This window comes from Chlorocebus sabaeus, chromosome 5, assembly GCF_047675955.1.
Source record: "Chlorocebus sabaeus isolate Y175 chromosome 5, mChlSab1.0.hap1, whole genome shotgun sequence".
NCBI classification, from domain to species: Eukaryota; Metazoa; Chordata; class Mammalia; order Primates; family Cercopithecidae; genus Chlorocebus; species Chlorocebus sabaeus.
This window is the reverse complement of record NC_132908.1, coordinates 80,733,259-80,749,133: the sequence shown is the minus strand read 5'-3', so window position 1 is coordinate 80,749,133 and position 15,875 is coordinate 80,733,259. Positions and strand designations below refer to the sequence as shown.

Here is a 15,875-nt window from a genome sequence, read left to right as displayed (position 1 = left end):
ACTGCAGCCTCGACCTCCTGGGCTCAGGCAATCCTCCCACCTCAGCCTCCCTAGTAGCTGGGACTACAGGTGCCCCACCACCACTCCTGGCAAAAACAAAACCAAACACAACTGTAGAGACATCTCTCTGTTGCCCAAACTAGTCTCAAACTCCTGGGCTCAAGTGATCCTCCCGCCACAGCCTCCCAAAGTGTTGAGATTACAGGCATAAACCACTGTGCTAGGCCTTATGTCTGTGCTTAATTTAACCCTCATCCTTTAAGGTAGATATTAGTACCCCTATTTTTAAAAAATTTTTTTATTTACTTATTTTTAAGGCAGAGTCTCATTCTGTCGCTCAGGCTGGAGTGCAGTGGTACAATCTCAGCTCACTGCAACCTCCGCCTCCCAGGTTCAAGCAATTCTTCTGCCTCAGCCTCCTGAGTAGCTGGGATTACAGTCGCAGGCTACCACACTCAGCTAAGTTTTTATATTTTTGGTAGAGACGGGGTTTCACCATGTTGACCAGGCTGGTCTCAAACTTCTGACCTCAAGTGATCTGCCTGCCTCAGCCTCCCCAAGTCCTGGGATTACAGGCGTGAGCCACCCCACCTGGCTGGTACCCCTATTTTTGGGATGAAGAAGTTGAGGTACAAAGAGGTTAAATAACTTGCTCAAAATTACCAAGTAGAAGCCTGAGGTGGGGTGTGGTAATTTGTAATTCTACATGTATCCACTGTATTAAGTCAACTGTGTTAAATCATGTTGAAGGAAGATGATGCGCCGTGATCTGTAATACTGGTGCAGTTCAGCATTACTGTGGTGCAGTGTCAAGTTCAAAAAGATAAAAAATCGTCTGATCAACCTATAGCGCATCACCGCCCACCAGCAGTACCTGAAGACGCTTTCAGTCCTCTGCTAGTGCCCTTACGGGGCCATTTACATTGAAAACAACCTGTGATCCTAGCATCTAAGTCACCCAGACATCTTTCAGGCGGCAAGCTTTTCAGAGAGTTTGACACATTTATTCTCGTTTTTTCAAAAAGGGCAAACACGTGGCGTTACAAAGGTCCTTCCGTTTCTCACGCACCGGTGTCCCGGCAGCGCGCTGCGCGTCGGGAGGCCCAGTCTGTCGTCCTGCGGCGCCGGGGGTCAGGAGGTCGGGCAGGCGGAATTTGGGGTTTCGCGTGTTCCGGACTGGACACTTCGCCATATTAACCAGCTACCGCCTGAGTTAAGGGGCACCCAGGGCAGGTGCCCGATCGGGGCTGGGGAGTCCGAACCGCCGATGCCTGGACGTGGACCCCTGCAAGGAGGGTCCGCGCCGGAAGCTAGCTCTCCACGGTTCCATGACAGCAGGCCCGTGGGGGCATGGAGCCTGCACCAGGCAGTCTTTCTAGATCCGGGCCCCTTTTCCGAGTCTGGGATCCTAGAGCGACTCGCTGCGCAGACAAGGCGTTCCCCGGCGCATTGTCTCCGCCTGGCCCCGCGCTGGCCACGCCCCTCCGCTTCCACCCTGCCACAGGTCCCCGGCCGCAAATGTCGCGAGACCATCGTCCATCCTCCCGGCGTGGTCCCGCGGCCCACGGCGTCCAGAGCGCGCACGCAGGCCCGGGAGCGCGGGACACACAGGGCACGCTGCGTCTGTGGGGCTGACGCTCCCAGCTGTGGGCCTCCCTGGCCCGGTCGCCCGGTCTCGCGAGAGTTGGGAGTAAACAGCCCCGAATGGAGTACCCAGGCGTGTTCGCAGCGGAGGTGCCGTTATCCCGGGCCCGCCGGCCCTGAGCTCCAGGCGGCGCAGGTACGTCAGCCGTCCGCGTGCGCGCGCGGCCTCCCCGGACAGCTCCGCTGCCCGCCTGTCTAGCAGCGGCGGCCCACTCGCTCAGCTGTGCCGGCTGCGTCCGAGGCCCCAAGGCGAGGGCTGCGGGGGCCGGGCCGGGCCGGGGGAGATGGGCGCGGGGCTTCCGGCGCTTGTTTGGACACAGCGTGCCTGTCCCGCGGCCCTGCGGGGGTGTGCGCGCTCCGGCGGCTTGTTCTGTTGCATGGTTTTCTTTACGTGAAATGAGCATTCACCGAGTGAAACAATACGCCCTGCTCTGGCCCCGAGCCTGCAAACAGACTGAATTCTAGGTGCGCTTCCGGGGCAGTGCTGGCTTCAGGTTTAAAAGACCTCGAGTCTTTGCCTTATCTCGGTCTGTGCGTATTTCGCTGCTGGTTTTTGGAAATGCAGGGATCCTGTTCGGCAAACTCTCAGAACCTGGTTGCCTTTTAAACCTGTAGCATCTTAAAAATCTTGCGGCGCCTTGGCATGGTTGCGCTACCTAAGATCGTTGTGGATCGTCAATATTTTTATTAAGATGTTTACCTTTCGTATTGGGTTGTCTGTCTACACAAATTATTAGATTCTAATCGACACTTCCAAATGACATGGAGTTATTAGATTGTGATTGACACTTCTAAATGACATGGAGTGGAATACGACCTGAGTTGAATTCTGGAGACTCGTTCTTAAGTCTTAACTATGTAGGTAAGCCCTCCTAACTTCAGGGTCTGCGATTGTATATGTAAGAAAAGGAGGGCTTGCAGAAGAGAAGTAATTCCTCTCATTTTTTGTTTTTCAATCTGGAGAATCCGCTATTATTATTTATACTTAGGGGCTTCATTGAAGTAGAATTTACATACCATAAAATCCACCTGTTTTAAGTGTACTGTTCAGTGGTTTTTAGTAAATTTACAGCTGCACAGTCACCACCAAATCCACTTTTAGAACATTTCCGTTACCCCAAGACCTCTGATGCCCATTCGTGGTCAATACCCATTTCCAAGCTCCGCCACAGGCAATCTTTCATCTACTTTGACTTTCTAGATTTGCTTTTAATGACTATTTCATAAATTCAGATGGAAAGATATGATATGTGGCCTTTTGTGTCAGGCTTCTTTCACTTAGCATGTTTTCACAGTTCATCCATGTTGTAGCATGAATCAGGATTTCATTCCTTTTATGACCAAATAATACTCAGTTGTGTGGCTCTACCGCATTTTGTTTAAGTATTTATGCAGAATACTTTTGGCAAATAAAATTTTATTTTATGCTCCAGTGTGTGATGCAGATGACAGCAAAATTGTTGACTGGGGATGGGAGCTGGGACCTGACCCAGACACGTGTCAAACTACTGCACTCCCCAGGCACCCTGTATAATCAAGAATTGGTCCTTTCTATATAAAAAGGGGAAATTCCAATGCAGAGCTTGCGGAACCTTTGAAGCACCTAGGGATGAAGTGGGAGCTCTTCTAGTCAGGAGGTTAACAAGAACTAGGAAGACTGGGCCGGGCGCGGTGGCTCACGCCTGTAATCCCGCACTTTGGGAGGCCGAGGCGGGCGGATCACGAGGTCAGGTGTTCAAGACCAGCCTGGCCAATATGGTGAAACCCCGTCATTACTGAAAATACAAGAATTAGCCGGGCGCAATGGCAGGCGCCTGTAATCCCAGCTGCTTGGGAGGCTGAGGCAGGAGAATCGCTTGAACCCAGGCGGCAGAGGTTGTAGTGAGCCAAGATCACGCCACTGCACCCCAGCCTGGGCGACAGAGTGAGACTGTGTCTCAAAAAAAAAAAAAAAAAAGAACTGGGAAGACTGAAGGCTAAGGTGAACTGTGCATTGCTCCCATTAGTACTGCAGAAATCTGCTTGAGGAAACGCTTTATTTATTTATTTATTTATTTATTTATTTATTTATTGAGACAGGGTCTCATTCTGTCGCCAAGCTGGAGTGCAGTGGCAGATCTCAGCTCATTGCAACTTCTGCCTCCTGGGTTCGAGCGATTCTCCTGCCTCAGCCTTCCGAGTAGCCGAGACTACAGGCGCCTGCCACCACGCCTGGCTCATTTTTGTATTTGTAGTAGAGACAGGGTTTTACCATGTTGGTCAGGCTGGTTTCAGACTCCTTGACCTTGTGATCCACCTGCGTCGGCCCCCCAAAGTGCTGGGACTACAGGCGTGAGCTACCGTGCCCAGTTGAGGAAACGCATTTTAAAGTAAAAGAAGGTAAGAAGTTTGGAGGTGCCCTGTGTGTGACCAACTAATACTGAATGACTAAAGTGTGAGACTAAAAGACAAGAGTGACGTGTATGAAATAGTAGGCAGTGAAGACACCACAGACCAAGGTTTCTCACTCTTGACTGTAGTGATACATTGGGATGAAGTTTTTTTTGTTTTTAATACAAGACCACCTGATGGATAGAGTGTGCCAGAAGAAATGGTTGCACTGGATGTAAGAATACACCAGAATACACCTTTGTCGACCAGGCACGGTGGCTCATGCCTGTAATCCCAGCGCTTTGGGAGGCCGAGGCAGGCGGATCATGAGGTCAGGAGATCGAGACCATCCTGGCTAACACGGTGAAATCCCATCTCTACTAAAAATACAAAAAAATTACCCGGGCATGGTGGCACACGCCTGTAGTTCCAGCTACTTGGGAGGCTGAGGCAGGGTAATCGTGTGAACCCGGGAGGCAGAGGTTGCAGTGAGCCAAGATCTCGTCATTGCACTCCACCCTGGTGACAGAGCGAGACTCCGTCTCAAAAAAAAAGAAAGAAGACACCTTTGTTTTACTATAGTTTGGTCTGGCATGACTTAATTGTTAGCCTGTTAAACAATGGTAATACAGCCAAGTATGCAATTAGTTCTGATGGTGGTAGTTTTTCAGCCTACTTTTAGTTGGACTGGATAGTCACCTTTCGTGGTCTAAACACAATTCGGTTTCCTTTGGAGCTATTTTAGTAAACTAGTTTATTACAAAGCAAGGCATAGCTGCATAATTAGATGATTATCGGGTGATACAAGTCATTTTCTCTCACCTGCATTATGTTCTAATTATTTTTAAAGAGATAATTTCAGATATAGTTTAGTTATGCCCAGAATTATAATCTTTGTGATAGTCCTTTCTTGTGAAAATTGTAAGTGGGAGACTCCAAGAGGTGCACAGAATGCTAGCTACCAGCTGGGCCAGCTGCTTGCCCGGTCATCCATTTCTTCTGCCGAGTCTCCTACACAAATCCCGTTAAGCTGCACAGAATGCTAGCCACCAGCTGAGCCAGTTGCTTGCCCGGTAATACATTTCTTCTGCCGAATCTCCCTTCTACACAAATCCCATTAAGTCCTGTTTTCTATGTCTATAATTTGAACTGTGTCTTTTTAAGTTAGTGTTTGATGTCAAAAATTTTAAATTATTCCTGTATTAGAGATGTAATCATTCTCATGAAAAATTGATAGGTATAGAAATACCATCTTTTAAGGTTATGCCTTTGTATGGAAAGATAATCAGGTCTTCTGCATAAAGAATTTATAGAAACTAAATCCAGTTAACATCTAGTGGATCCAGTAACAGCCCTAAGTAGGCTGTCTTAAGTTTAGTGATATTACAAATGATAATAAGCCTTTCAGAATGAACTAGCCAAAAGCTTAGTACTTTCAAAGGCTATCTTTTCCTTAGGCTGGAAAATAACTTTAGACAGATCTTTGAGAACAATTTGTAGGAGATAGATCCCTTTTAAGCTTTAGTATATGTACAAATAAAGTTAAATCTAGCATATGTATTCGAATTTTTGTGCCACTGTCTTACCAGAAAGTATGATTTATTCTTTTTTTTTTGAGATGGCATCTCACTCTATCACCCAGGGTGGAGTGCAGTTGCTTGATCTTGGCTCACAGCAACTTCTGCCTCCCAGGTTCAAGCGATTCTCCCAGCCTCAACCTCCTGAGTAGCTGGGATTACAGGCACACGCCACCACACCCAGCAAATTTTTGTATTTTCAGTAGAGATGGTGTTGCACCGTATTGGCAGGCTGGTCTTGAACTCCTGATCTCAGGTGATCCGCCCCCACTGCACACCCCCAGCCTCAGCCTCCTGCAGTGCTGGGGTTACAGCCATGAGCCACCAAGCCTGGCCTATTCTTTAAAATTTATTTGAAAAGGTTTATTAAAATACTTAAATGATATGTTTTATCTAAGTATAAAAGTAACGTGCTCCCTATAAACATAAATAAAATAAAGCAGAAATTAACTATCTGTAATCATACAGTTGAAAGGTAGAACCACTGTAACCATTTTGGTATGTGGCTTTCAGTGGGTTTTTTTGTTGTCGTCGTTTCGTTTTGAGACAGAGTCTCAGTTGCCCAGGCTGGAATGCAGTGGCTTTATCTCTGCCCACTGCAACCTCCACCTCCTTGGTTCAAGCGATTCTCATGCCTCAGCCTCCCGAGTAGCTGAGATTACAGGCGTGTGTCACCACGCTCAGCTAATTTCTTGTATTTTTAGTAGAGATAGGGTTTGCTATGTTGGCCAGACTGGTCTTGAACTCCCGGCCTCAAGTGATCCACCTGCCTTGGCCTCCCAAAGTGCTAGGATTACAGGCATGAGCCACCACACCCAGCTGCATTTTTTTTCCTTGTTCATAGACACATTTTAAAATTAAAATGTAAAATAAAATTTGGATTACATGGTACCTAAACTGTTTTTTACTTAACATTTCATTAGCATTTCCTCATATTTCTATTGTTGTAACAAATGGCCACAAACAGTGGCCTAGAACAACATGAAATTACTGTCTCACAGTTCTGGATATCAGAAGTCCAGAATCGGTCTCACTGAGCTCAAGTCAAAGTTTCAGCAGGGCTGTCTCCTTCTGAAGGCTCTGTGGAGAGAATCAGTTTCCTTTTGTTTTTGTTTCTATAGGCCACCTGTGTTCCTTGGCTCCCGACTTCTTCCTCAGATTATCTCATCCTCTTGATTGCTTTCTTTTTTTTTTTTTTGAGATGGAGTCTCTCTCTGTCGCCCAGGCTGGAATGCAGTGGCACAGTCTTGGCTCACTGCAACCTCTGCCTCCCAGGTTCAAGGGATTCTGCCTCAGCCTCCCAAGTGCCTAGGATGACAGGCGCCCACCACCATGCCTAGCTAATTTTTGTATTTTTAATAGAGATGAGGTTTCCCCATGTTGGCCAGGCTGGTCCTGAACGCCTGACCTCAGGTGATCTGCCCACCTCAGCCTCCCACAGTGCTGGGATTACAGGCATGAGCCACTGTGGCCAGCCAGCCTGTTGCTTTCATCATCACGTCTCTTACTACCTGTTCTCATCTCCTGCCTCTCTCTTATAGAGACCCTTGTAATGACACCTGGCCCACCTGGATCATTGAGGATACTGTCTCAATGCCTTCATTTAGTCACAGCTGCAAAGTCCCTTTGGCCTATATGCTTTTGTATATAAAGGAACATTCCCAGGTTCTAGGAATTAGGATGTGGGCATGTTTGTGGGGACCATTGTTGAGCCTACCGCAGGAGGAGCATTTGAAATTGCTGCATGGCGTTCTGTGGTATGCACGAACCATAATTACTTAGTCAGTCTCCTTGTTTATGCACATTTAGATGGTCTCCAGCTTTTCCCACTCATAATCTTGCAGTGTGTGTCCTTGGACATAAAGCGTTATGTGCTTCCAGATTCATACTTCTTGGATTAAATCCCTAGGGGAGATTTTAGAAAAGCAGGCGATCTGCCTCTGACGAGTGCAGCCTCTGAAGCCAGGCTGACCACCTGAGTTCCCAGCCCAGCTGTCCTGCTTGCTGGTGTTGTGGCCCCAGGCAAGTTGCTTCGCTACTCTGGGCTTCAGTTCTTATCTGAAAATGGGGGTAGTAATGGATTGTTGGGAGGATTGAATGAGTTAATACTTGCAGGCTACTTAGAATGTCACCTGCTACATAATCAATGCTCAGTGAGTGTTAGTTTTTGTTATTTTGGATTTGTTGGACCAAAAGTTTTTAACGTTCGTTTTTAAGCGTTTTAATACATACTTGAAAATTGCCATTCTAAAAGGTTGTTTTTTTTTTTTTTTTTAATATTCACCAGCAACGTATTAGAGTACGTACTTTATTGGATTTGTTGACTTAATAAACATGATTTTTATTCTACAGGGGGTGCCTCATTTTTTCTGTCAAAATGTCACTTGATTGTTGAATATAAATCATAGAAACACAGGTTAATGTTAGCGGAAATTTACCATGGATCTTTTCAGGAATTCTGTCAATTTCCTAGAATGAGATATACTTTTAATTTCCCTTTAACTAGCTCAGTCCCGTCTTTGGATGTCCTTCTACATAACAATTGATGAGTGTAGTAAATCTATCTGACATGGTATGTGGTTTCGTTTTGTAGCAGTGAACAGCACTGACTGAATCCAATATAAGAGGCTTAGGATGTCCCTGTCACCACATTTAAAATACCCCCAGGCTCGTGCATCCCTGGCAGGTGAGGCTAAATAAAGAAGTTATTTTTTCTGCCTGCTTTGGAAACAGGCTGAACCTAACAGGAAGGCTGCACGAGCAGTATGAAACCTTTTTTTCTCTGAAGCATTTGCGAGTAAATTGCAGCCCTGATACTCCATTATCCCCCGGTATTTTAGTGGGCGTATCTTCCAAGCAAGGACCTTCTTACATAATCACAGCACAGTTTTCAAAATCAGGAAATTAGTTTTGATACATCACTACCATCTGATCCACAGGCAGGCTTATTTGGGTTTTTGTCCCTGAGTGCCTGTTACAGCAGATGGATCCAGTTTGGATTCATGAGTTGCATTGTCTCTGGAGTCTCCTTCAATCTGGGGCAGTAGCTCAGTCATTCTTGCCTTTCATTACCTTGGTGCTTAGGAAAATTCTAGGCCAGTTGATTTTGTAGAATGTCTCTCAATTTGGGTTGGTCTGATGTTTCTCATGATTTGAAATCAGGTTGTGCATCTTTGTGAGGAACCTCCCAGAAGTGATGCAGGCTCTTCTCAGTGCATCTGCTCTTGTAGACCTGGCTCCATTTGTCCCATTGCTGCTTCCCTTGGACAACTTGCTGGCCTCTCCACTGTGAAATGACTTTTCCCCTTTGAAAAGAGAGATTTTGTTGGCAGTAAGGCATTTTGAGATGATGTAAATATCTCATTCTTCTTCAAACTTTATGTCATTGTGGACTCCTGTTTTCCTGTTTTATTTCACGAATTGGGATCTGTTATATTCATTATTTATTGCGATGCTCAGATTGCCCCGGATTTGGTTAGTGGGGGCCCCTCCAGACTGGCTTCCGTGTTCCTTGGACACTTCCCCATCATTCTGTGAGCCTTTCCTCACCGAGTGACACTGTTCCAAACCCGTCTTATTCTTACCCTACCCAACCTGGAACTAGCTCTCTGTCCAAAGAGCCTGGGTTCTTTTAGTGGAGAGTGATATTTAGAACCAGTTATGGGCACTAGGTGGGCTCCTTGCTATTGGGATTTCACTGCTGCCACACCCTTTTGGAGATAGCTAGGAAATGTATGTAGCATGTACACATGCACTTAGATTTCTTTCTTTCTACATCCGTTAGTCTATGTGTTGAAAACCTTAAATGCAGACCAGCATTTATCATTTTGTTCTGATAGTGAATGGTTCATTTATATTTTTCTCTTTCATATTTCTAACTTCCTTCTCTGACAGTAAGAAAGCTCCATCCCATTATATGTAAAATATTTATTTGATCAGACAGTTTCACCTTCACTACTATCACCCCATTGCCTGCGTGGTGCCTTCTTCACTTGCCAGGCTCTGACCCCCTCACCTGGTGCCTCTCCCTTCACATACCTTCCTCACTCCGCTCAGACTCTAAGACCCCGTGGTGGGCTTCTGCCGTTCTCTCATGAATTCCTACCTTCTTGTCTTCAGCAGCATTCTTTGGAAAGGGAAGAAGAAAAGGCAGAGTTAGCACTCTTTTTAGAAAGTGCTTTTCTTGGGCTGAGCGCAGTGGCTCAGGCCTATAATCCCAGCACTTTGGGAGGCCGAGGGGGGTGGTGGATCACCTGAGGTCAGGAGTTCGAGACCAGCCTGGCCAACATGGCAAAACCCCATCTCTACTAAAAGTACAAAAATTAGCTGGGCGTGGTGGCGGGCGCCTGTAATCCCAGCTACTGGGAAGGCTGAGGCAGGAGAATCGCTTGAACCGGGAGACAGAGGTTGCAGTGAGCGGAGATTGCGCCATTGCACTCCAGCCTGGGCAACAAGAGCAAAACTCTGTCTCAAAACAAAACAAAACAAAAAAGCAAGCAGTGAGACTCCATCTAAAAAGAAGAAAAAAGTGCTTTTCCTTAGGTGTGTGTGTCTGTATCTGCATGTGCATGCTCTGTCTGCCTGTCCTGCTGCTGCTTGCCTGCTTACCTCTCAGTGGTGAGCCTGTCTTGGGAAGTGTGCCCATCGGGTTTGCATTATGTAGTGAGAACCAGGAGGGACCAGTCATCACAGCTGAATAGATGTATTAGACCCTGGAAAGTGCAGTCTGTGCTTGCAAAGCCTCACGGACTTGTCTAGTGAGTCAGTGGGAACAAGATCTCTTTAGGCCCAGGCCAGACATGGTGGCTCACACCTATAATCCCAACATTCTGAGAGGCTGAGGCAGGAGGATCTCTTGAGCCTGGGAGTTTGAAACCAGCCTGGGCAACATGGTGAGACTCCATTTCTACCAAAAAAAAAAAAAAAGAATTAGCTGGGCATAGTGGTGCTATTGTAGTCCCAGCAACTACTGGGCTGAGGTGAGAGGATCACTTGAGCCACTTGACCGTGATTGTGCCACTGCCTTCCAGCCTGGGGGACCAAGCGGGACCCTGTCTCAAAAAAAAAAAAAAAAAAAAGGCCCAGGAGTTCGGGGGTTGGTAACAAGCACAGCCTTGGGGACCCCAGTCCCTCTGCCATCATTTACTGGTCTCTCGCCCCCATTTCGGCATTTTTGTTTTCTTTAAAGGAAATTTCCATTTTGAAACCACCTTATTCTAGGATTGGGAAACTATAGAAACTTCAGGATCTGTTGCCGTATTTTTTGAGCCATAAATCCTTTGAAATAGTGTCTTGTTAGAGCCTGGATTTTAGGTCACCTTTTAGGAACACAAGCAGGTCCACGAGATCCAAACACAGCAAGGGGTGTGTCCTTGTCCCTGTCATTTCCAGCCTCATCATTCATCCCCATGGGATTTTTACACTTGAAGGCACCTTCCTTCCAGCTGCTGGCGGTTTGGTAGACTGGAGCAGGTGGGCTGGAGTTGGTAGGCTTGGTAAAATGCAGTCTCGCGGCCAGGCTCACCCACTCACTAGTGTGGCCCTTTTCCAGAAGGGACCAGTTACTAAACTAGCGGTCTCTGTCTCTTCAGCTTGCCCACCTTCCTTTTGCAAATTATTTCCCACAGATTTTGGTGTCCTTCTGACTTTCCTGTGCCCTCTGTCTTTTGCCATGTCTGAAAGAAAAGGTACTGGATTACCTGGGATTCTGCCCTAAGCCATGCCCTAGACCCTGAGGCTCATCCTAAATTGAACATGCCCAGAGCTCAGCTCCTGCTGGTGTCTCCCAAGCCAGCTTTCCTGCTATCTTCCCCGTCTCAGTTAGGGGCAAGCTCCACTGGTCCAGTCAGGCAACCAGCCTTGCTGTTGCCATGAATCCTCACTTGTGTGCCCCCCACATCTGGTGGACAGCACATCTGTCACTTCTACCTTCATATCTCTAATGTCATTGCCTCTTATCACCTCCCCTGCCCACCCTGGTGCAAGCCAGCATCTGCTCTCCCTTGGCTTTTTCTATACAGAAGTCCTCCAGATGCTCCCTACCTCAGCCTGTGCTCCCTTCCACACCGCAGCCAGAGCGACTGGGCTAAAACGCAAGCTACACGTGCTCAGGACTGCCTCACGCTTTCTCTTCCCATTCAGAATCAAAGCTGAAGTCCTTTCTGGGACCTGCAGGCCCTCCCTGGGCTATCTCCCCCGTTTCCTCGGATTTCATCTTCGGCTTTCCCTTGCTTCACGCTGGCCTCTTTGCCTTTCTTTCCTCGCACACACCAGGAATGGTCCTTGCCCCAGGGCCTTTTCACTTGCTTTCCCACTGCCTGGATTCTCTTTCCCCAGACCCTTGGCCAGCTTCCTGCATCCGAAGGACCTTCACTGAAAAGGCCCCTTCTCAGCAGCTGCTGTAGGTAGCGCTGTAGCAGAAAGCCAGCCCTCTCCTGACTTGCATTCCTTTTCTTTGTTTTTTCTTACTTATTTTATTATTATTATTATTATTATTATTATTATTAAGATGGAGTTTTGCTCTTGTTGCCCAGGCTGGTGTGTAGTGGTGTGATCTTGACTCACTGCAATGTCCGCCTCCTGGGTTCAAGTGATTCTCCTGCCTGAGCCTCCTGAGTAGCTGGGACCACAGGCGCCTGCCACCATGCACGACTGGTTTTTTTGTTTTTAGTAGAGATGGGGTTTCACCATGTTGGCCAGGATGGTCTCGGACTCCTGGCCTCAGGTGATCCACCCACCTTGGCCTCCCAAAGTGCCAGAATTACAGATGTGACCCACCGTGCCCAGCTGTTTTTTCTCCTTCCCAAATGTAGTTTTTATCACCATCTAAATACCATATGTTTTACTTGTCTTAGTTACAGTCTGTCTCCCTGCACTGGAAGGTAAGCTCCATGAGGTCAGAGATTTCTATGGTGTTTTGTTTATTACTCTTCCTACTCCTAGAACAGTGCCTGGCTTTTAGTAGTTTCTCAATAAATGAGGTGGATGGGTGAACACAGGAGCTCAGCAATCTCGTCCTTCGGCTGTGTTTTATCTCTGTGCTGTTCACTGCCGTTTGATGGAAGAGGTCCGCATTTCCAGCTGTTGGCTGGGGTGTACCTGCTTGAGGTCCTCTCCGCCCCCCTCATCTTTCAGCCTCTCTGCCCCCCTCATCTTTCAGCCTCTCCAGACCGACCCCTCTTTGCCTCCCTTCTCAGGCTAGGTGGTGCTGATCCTTGTACACGTCCGTGTCTTCCTGTGTTTACAGTGTTGCCATCCTTGGGATGCTGTGCTCCTCCCTCCCTCACACCCATCTTTCAGTCCTGCTGAGCTCAGATTCTTCCAGAGCTGCTGCGGTGCCCTCTCCCCAGTAGAAGCCGCCTCTTCACAGCCTGGAGAGAACTGTGTGTCAGTTCAGCATCTATGACCCTGGATGCCTGCCTCTCCTTTGGCATTTTCATTTCCTGCATTTTGTTTAGTTGCGTTTGGCCTCCTTAAATTTAACTAGATCACACTTTGAAGGTTGTGCCCCGACGCACCAATAATCCGTGTTTGTTCTGTAGTACCTGATAGTATCTTAAGTTGGTAAGTACTCTAAAATTGCCTGATCTAATGAATAAGTTAAGGCAAAGTGTCTTATGATAATAATTGCCTTCTCCGTTTTCCAAAAACCCCAAATTTATTATTATTTTTAATTTGGGGAAGAACTGATTACCTTAGAGGTTTTTTTTAATTTATTATTTTTTATTTTTTTTGAGACATCTTGCCGTCACCCAGGCGGGACTGCTGCAGTGGCACAATCTCAGCTCACTGCCGCCTTTGCCTCCTGGGTTCAAATGATTATCCTGCCTCAGCCTCCCCAGTAGTTGGGATTACAGGCATGCACCACAATGCCCAACTAATTTTTTTTTCAGTAGATATGGGGTTTCACCATGTTGGCCAGGCTGGTGTCCAACTCCTGGTCTCAAATGATCCGCCTGCCTCAGCCTCCCAAAGTGGAATCACACCGGGATTACAGGTGTGAGCCACCACACCTGGCCTTTTTTTAATTAAAAAACCCCCAAACCCGGCCGGGTGCAGTGGCTCATGCCTTCAAAGGCCGAGGCGGGTGGATCACGAGGTCAGCAGATCGAGACCATCCTGGCTAACATGGTGAAACCCTGTCTTTACTAAAAATACAAAAAAAATTAGCCAGGCATGGTGGTGGGCGCCTGTAGTCCCAGCTACTTGGGAGGCTGAGGCGGGAGAATGACATGAACCCAGGAGGCAGAGCTTGCAGTGAGCCGAGATCATGCCACTGCACTCCAGCCTGGGTGACTGAGCAAGACTCCATCTCAGAAAAAAAAAAAAAAAAAGTAGCAAACCCTTTCTTTCCATTTCTTTTAAAGGCAAGTATCTGCCTAAGTTGTAAGAGAATATCACCCATCTGTTCTGCATGGGCTGTTACAAGTTCTTACCTAAGAGTCTTTACCTTTGAGTGAATTATTTTAGAATAGGTTGAATTAAAGTTGATTTAACCCAGTTGGGTCTAAGATTTTTCTCACTACTATTACTTACTTATATTTGTGTTATATGGAGCCCACATGTGTCACAGATTCTTTAGCTTGAGGCAGAAAAGTTTTAAGAGGCTTTTTTGTTTGTTTTTTAAGTGGAGACAGAGTGTCACTGTGTCACCCAGGCTGGAATGTAGTGGTGCACTCTTGGCCCACTGTAACCTCCAGGCTCAAGCGATCTTCCTGAAAAGCTGGGACTATAGATGCGCCACCATGCCTGGCTAATTTTTAATTTTTTTTTGTAGAGATGGGGTTTCTCCATGTTGCCCAGGCTGGTCTCAAACCCCTGGGCTCAAATGATTATTCCTTCCTTTTTAACAGCAACATCAAAAAACCTGCCTTGAGTGAGGAACCCATTTAATAAATATCTTTTAAATATATATTCATTTACTGTGCTATGAGAACTGTTATTACTGGCTTTTATCTTCTTTGGCCAGTAGTCTTTAATTAAGCTAGATACATGCTTCATGTCATTATTTTCTTTGTACTCCACTGCTGGATGTATCAAGCATAAAGAAACGGAGAAATAGGGGCTTACTCCTGAGTAAACTTCTGTGAAACCTGTTAGGGTGGCTTTAGGTGCCCTCTGCTTTCCTGGTCTTTCTGTTTGGCTCTTTGTTTTTGCTCGTGCAGTTGGCATTCTCATTGTTGTTGTTCTTGTCAAGGTGGATGTAACTGCTTTAAACTTTCACTCGTCTCAGATGAGTTCCACGTCTCTTAGTTGCCAGTGCCAGTGCCAGAGATAGACTTGTTTTTCAGGATCAGTTGTTAGTACAGTAGTGAGAGTCCCTACTTAGTAAATGTAAAAACATAATTTGGATATTTTAATCCCTCACAGTACTTTTATCAGTGTTTTTCTACTTGCAGAAGCACGTGTTGATAGTTCCAGAAGCCAAAAACTCAGAAGCACCAGTTTCTGCCAGAAGAATGAGTTTTACAGTTTGAAGTGCCTTTCCTAATAGATGACTAACTCCTTGTCCTTAATGTTTTCTTTTTAAATACAAGTAGTGGGCAGACATGGTGGCTCATGACTGTAATCTCAACACTTTGGGAGGCCAAGGTGGCTGGATCACCTGAGTTTGAGACCAGCCTGGACAGAATGCCAAGACCCCTTCTCTATATTAAAATCCAAAAATTAGCTGGGTGTGGCGATGCATGCCTGTAGTCCCAGCTACTCGGGGGGCTGAGGCCGGAGGATTGCTTGAGCCCAGGAAGTTGAGGCTGCAGTGAACTGTGCAGAGATTGCGCCACCCTCTCCAGCCTGAGTGTCAGAGTGAGACCCTTCCTCAAAATAAATAAATAAATAAATAAATAGATAAATAAGAATATTAAAATCCTAAGTAACACTGGAAGGCCTGTCTTGCTTCATTTACGCATCCCCCACCCTGCTGGATTATTTATGCCCCAGGTATGGTCTATGCAACTGATTTTTCTGGGTATGTTACAGCCAGCATTGTTCTTTACTATTGCTCTGTTTTCATTGTGAAGAGTGGCAGTTTTTCTTACAATTTAGATGTTTTGGAAGATGTCAGTGCCCATGTGTAATTTAATATTCAAATGACATTTTTCTTTAGCAATAACTTCCCTCACAAACTGTCCTCTCATGTCACTCCAGTAAAGAGATAATCTGGTTTTATAACACATTTAGCGAGTTATTTTTTTTAAGTGTGAGGTTTCAGGTAAAACAGATTTCAAGACAGTAAACCCTTTTATGCTCTTTTCATAGAATTGGTAGAAAATATTTCAAAATCTG

The 15,875-nt window shown here is 46.4% G+C and overlaps 1 protein-coding gene across 2 annotated transcripts in view; it reads left to right on the top strand.

Annotated features, from left to right (window-relative positions):
- Positions 1–1,572: 1,572 nt before the first annotated feature.
- MBTPS1 (membrane bound transcription factor peptidase, site 1) overlaps positions 1,573–15,875 on the top strand; it is a 63,593-nt gene continuing 49,290 nt past the window's right edge. Inside the window, exons 1-2 of one of the 2 annotated variants that reach the window (XM_073015604.1) lie at positions 1,585–1,780; positions 3,724–4,023. The gene's annotated coding sequence lies outside the window, so the exon portion shown is untranslated. Of the gene's footprint in view, positions 1,781–3,723; positions 4,024–15,875 lie in introns of both variants that reach the window. The other variant, XM_007994208.3, reaches the window with a different exon arrangement.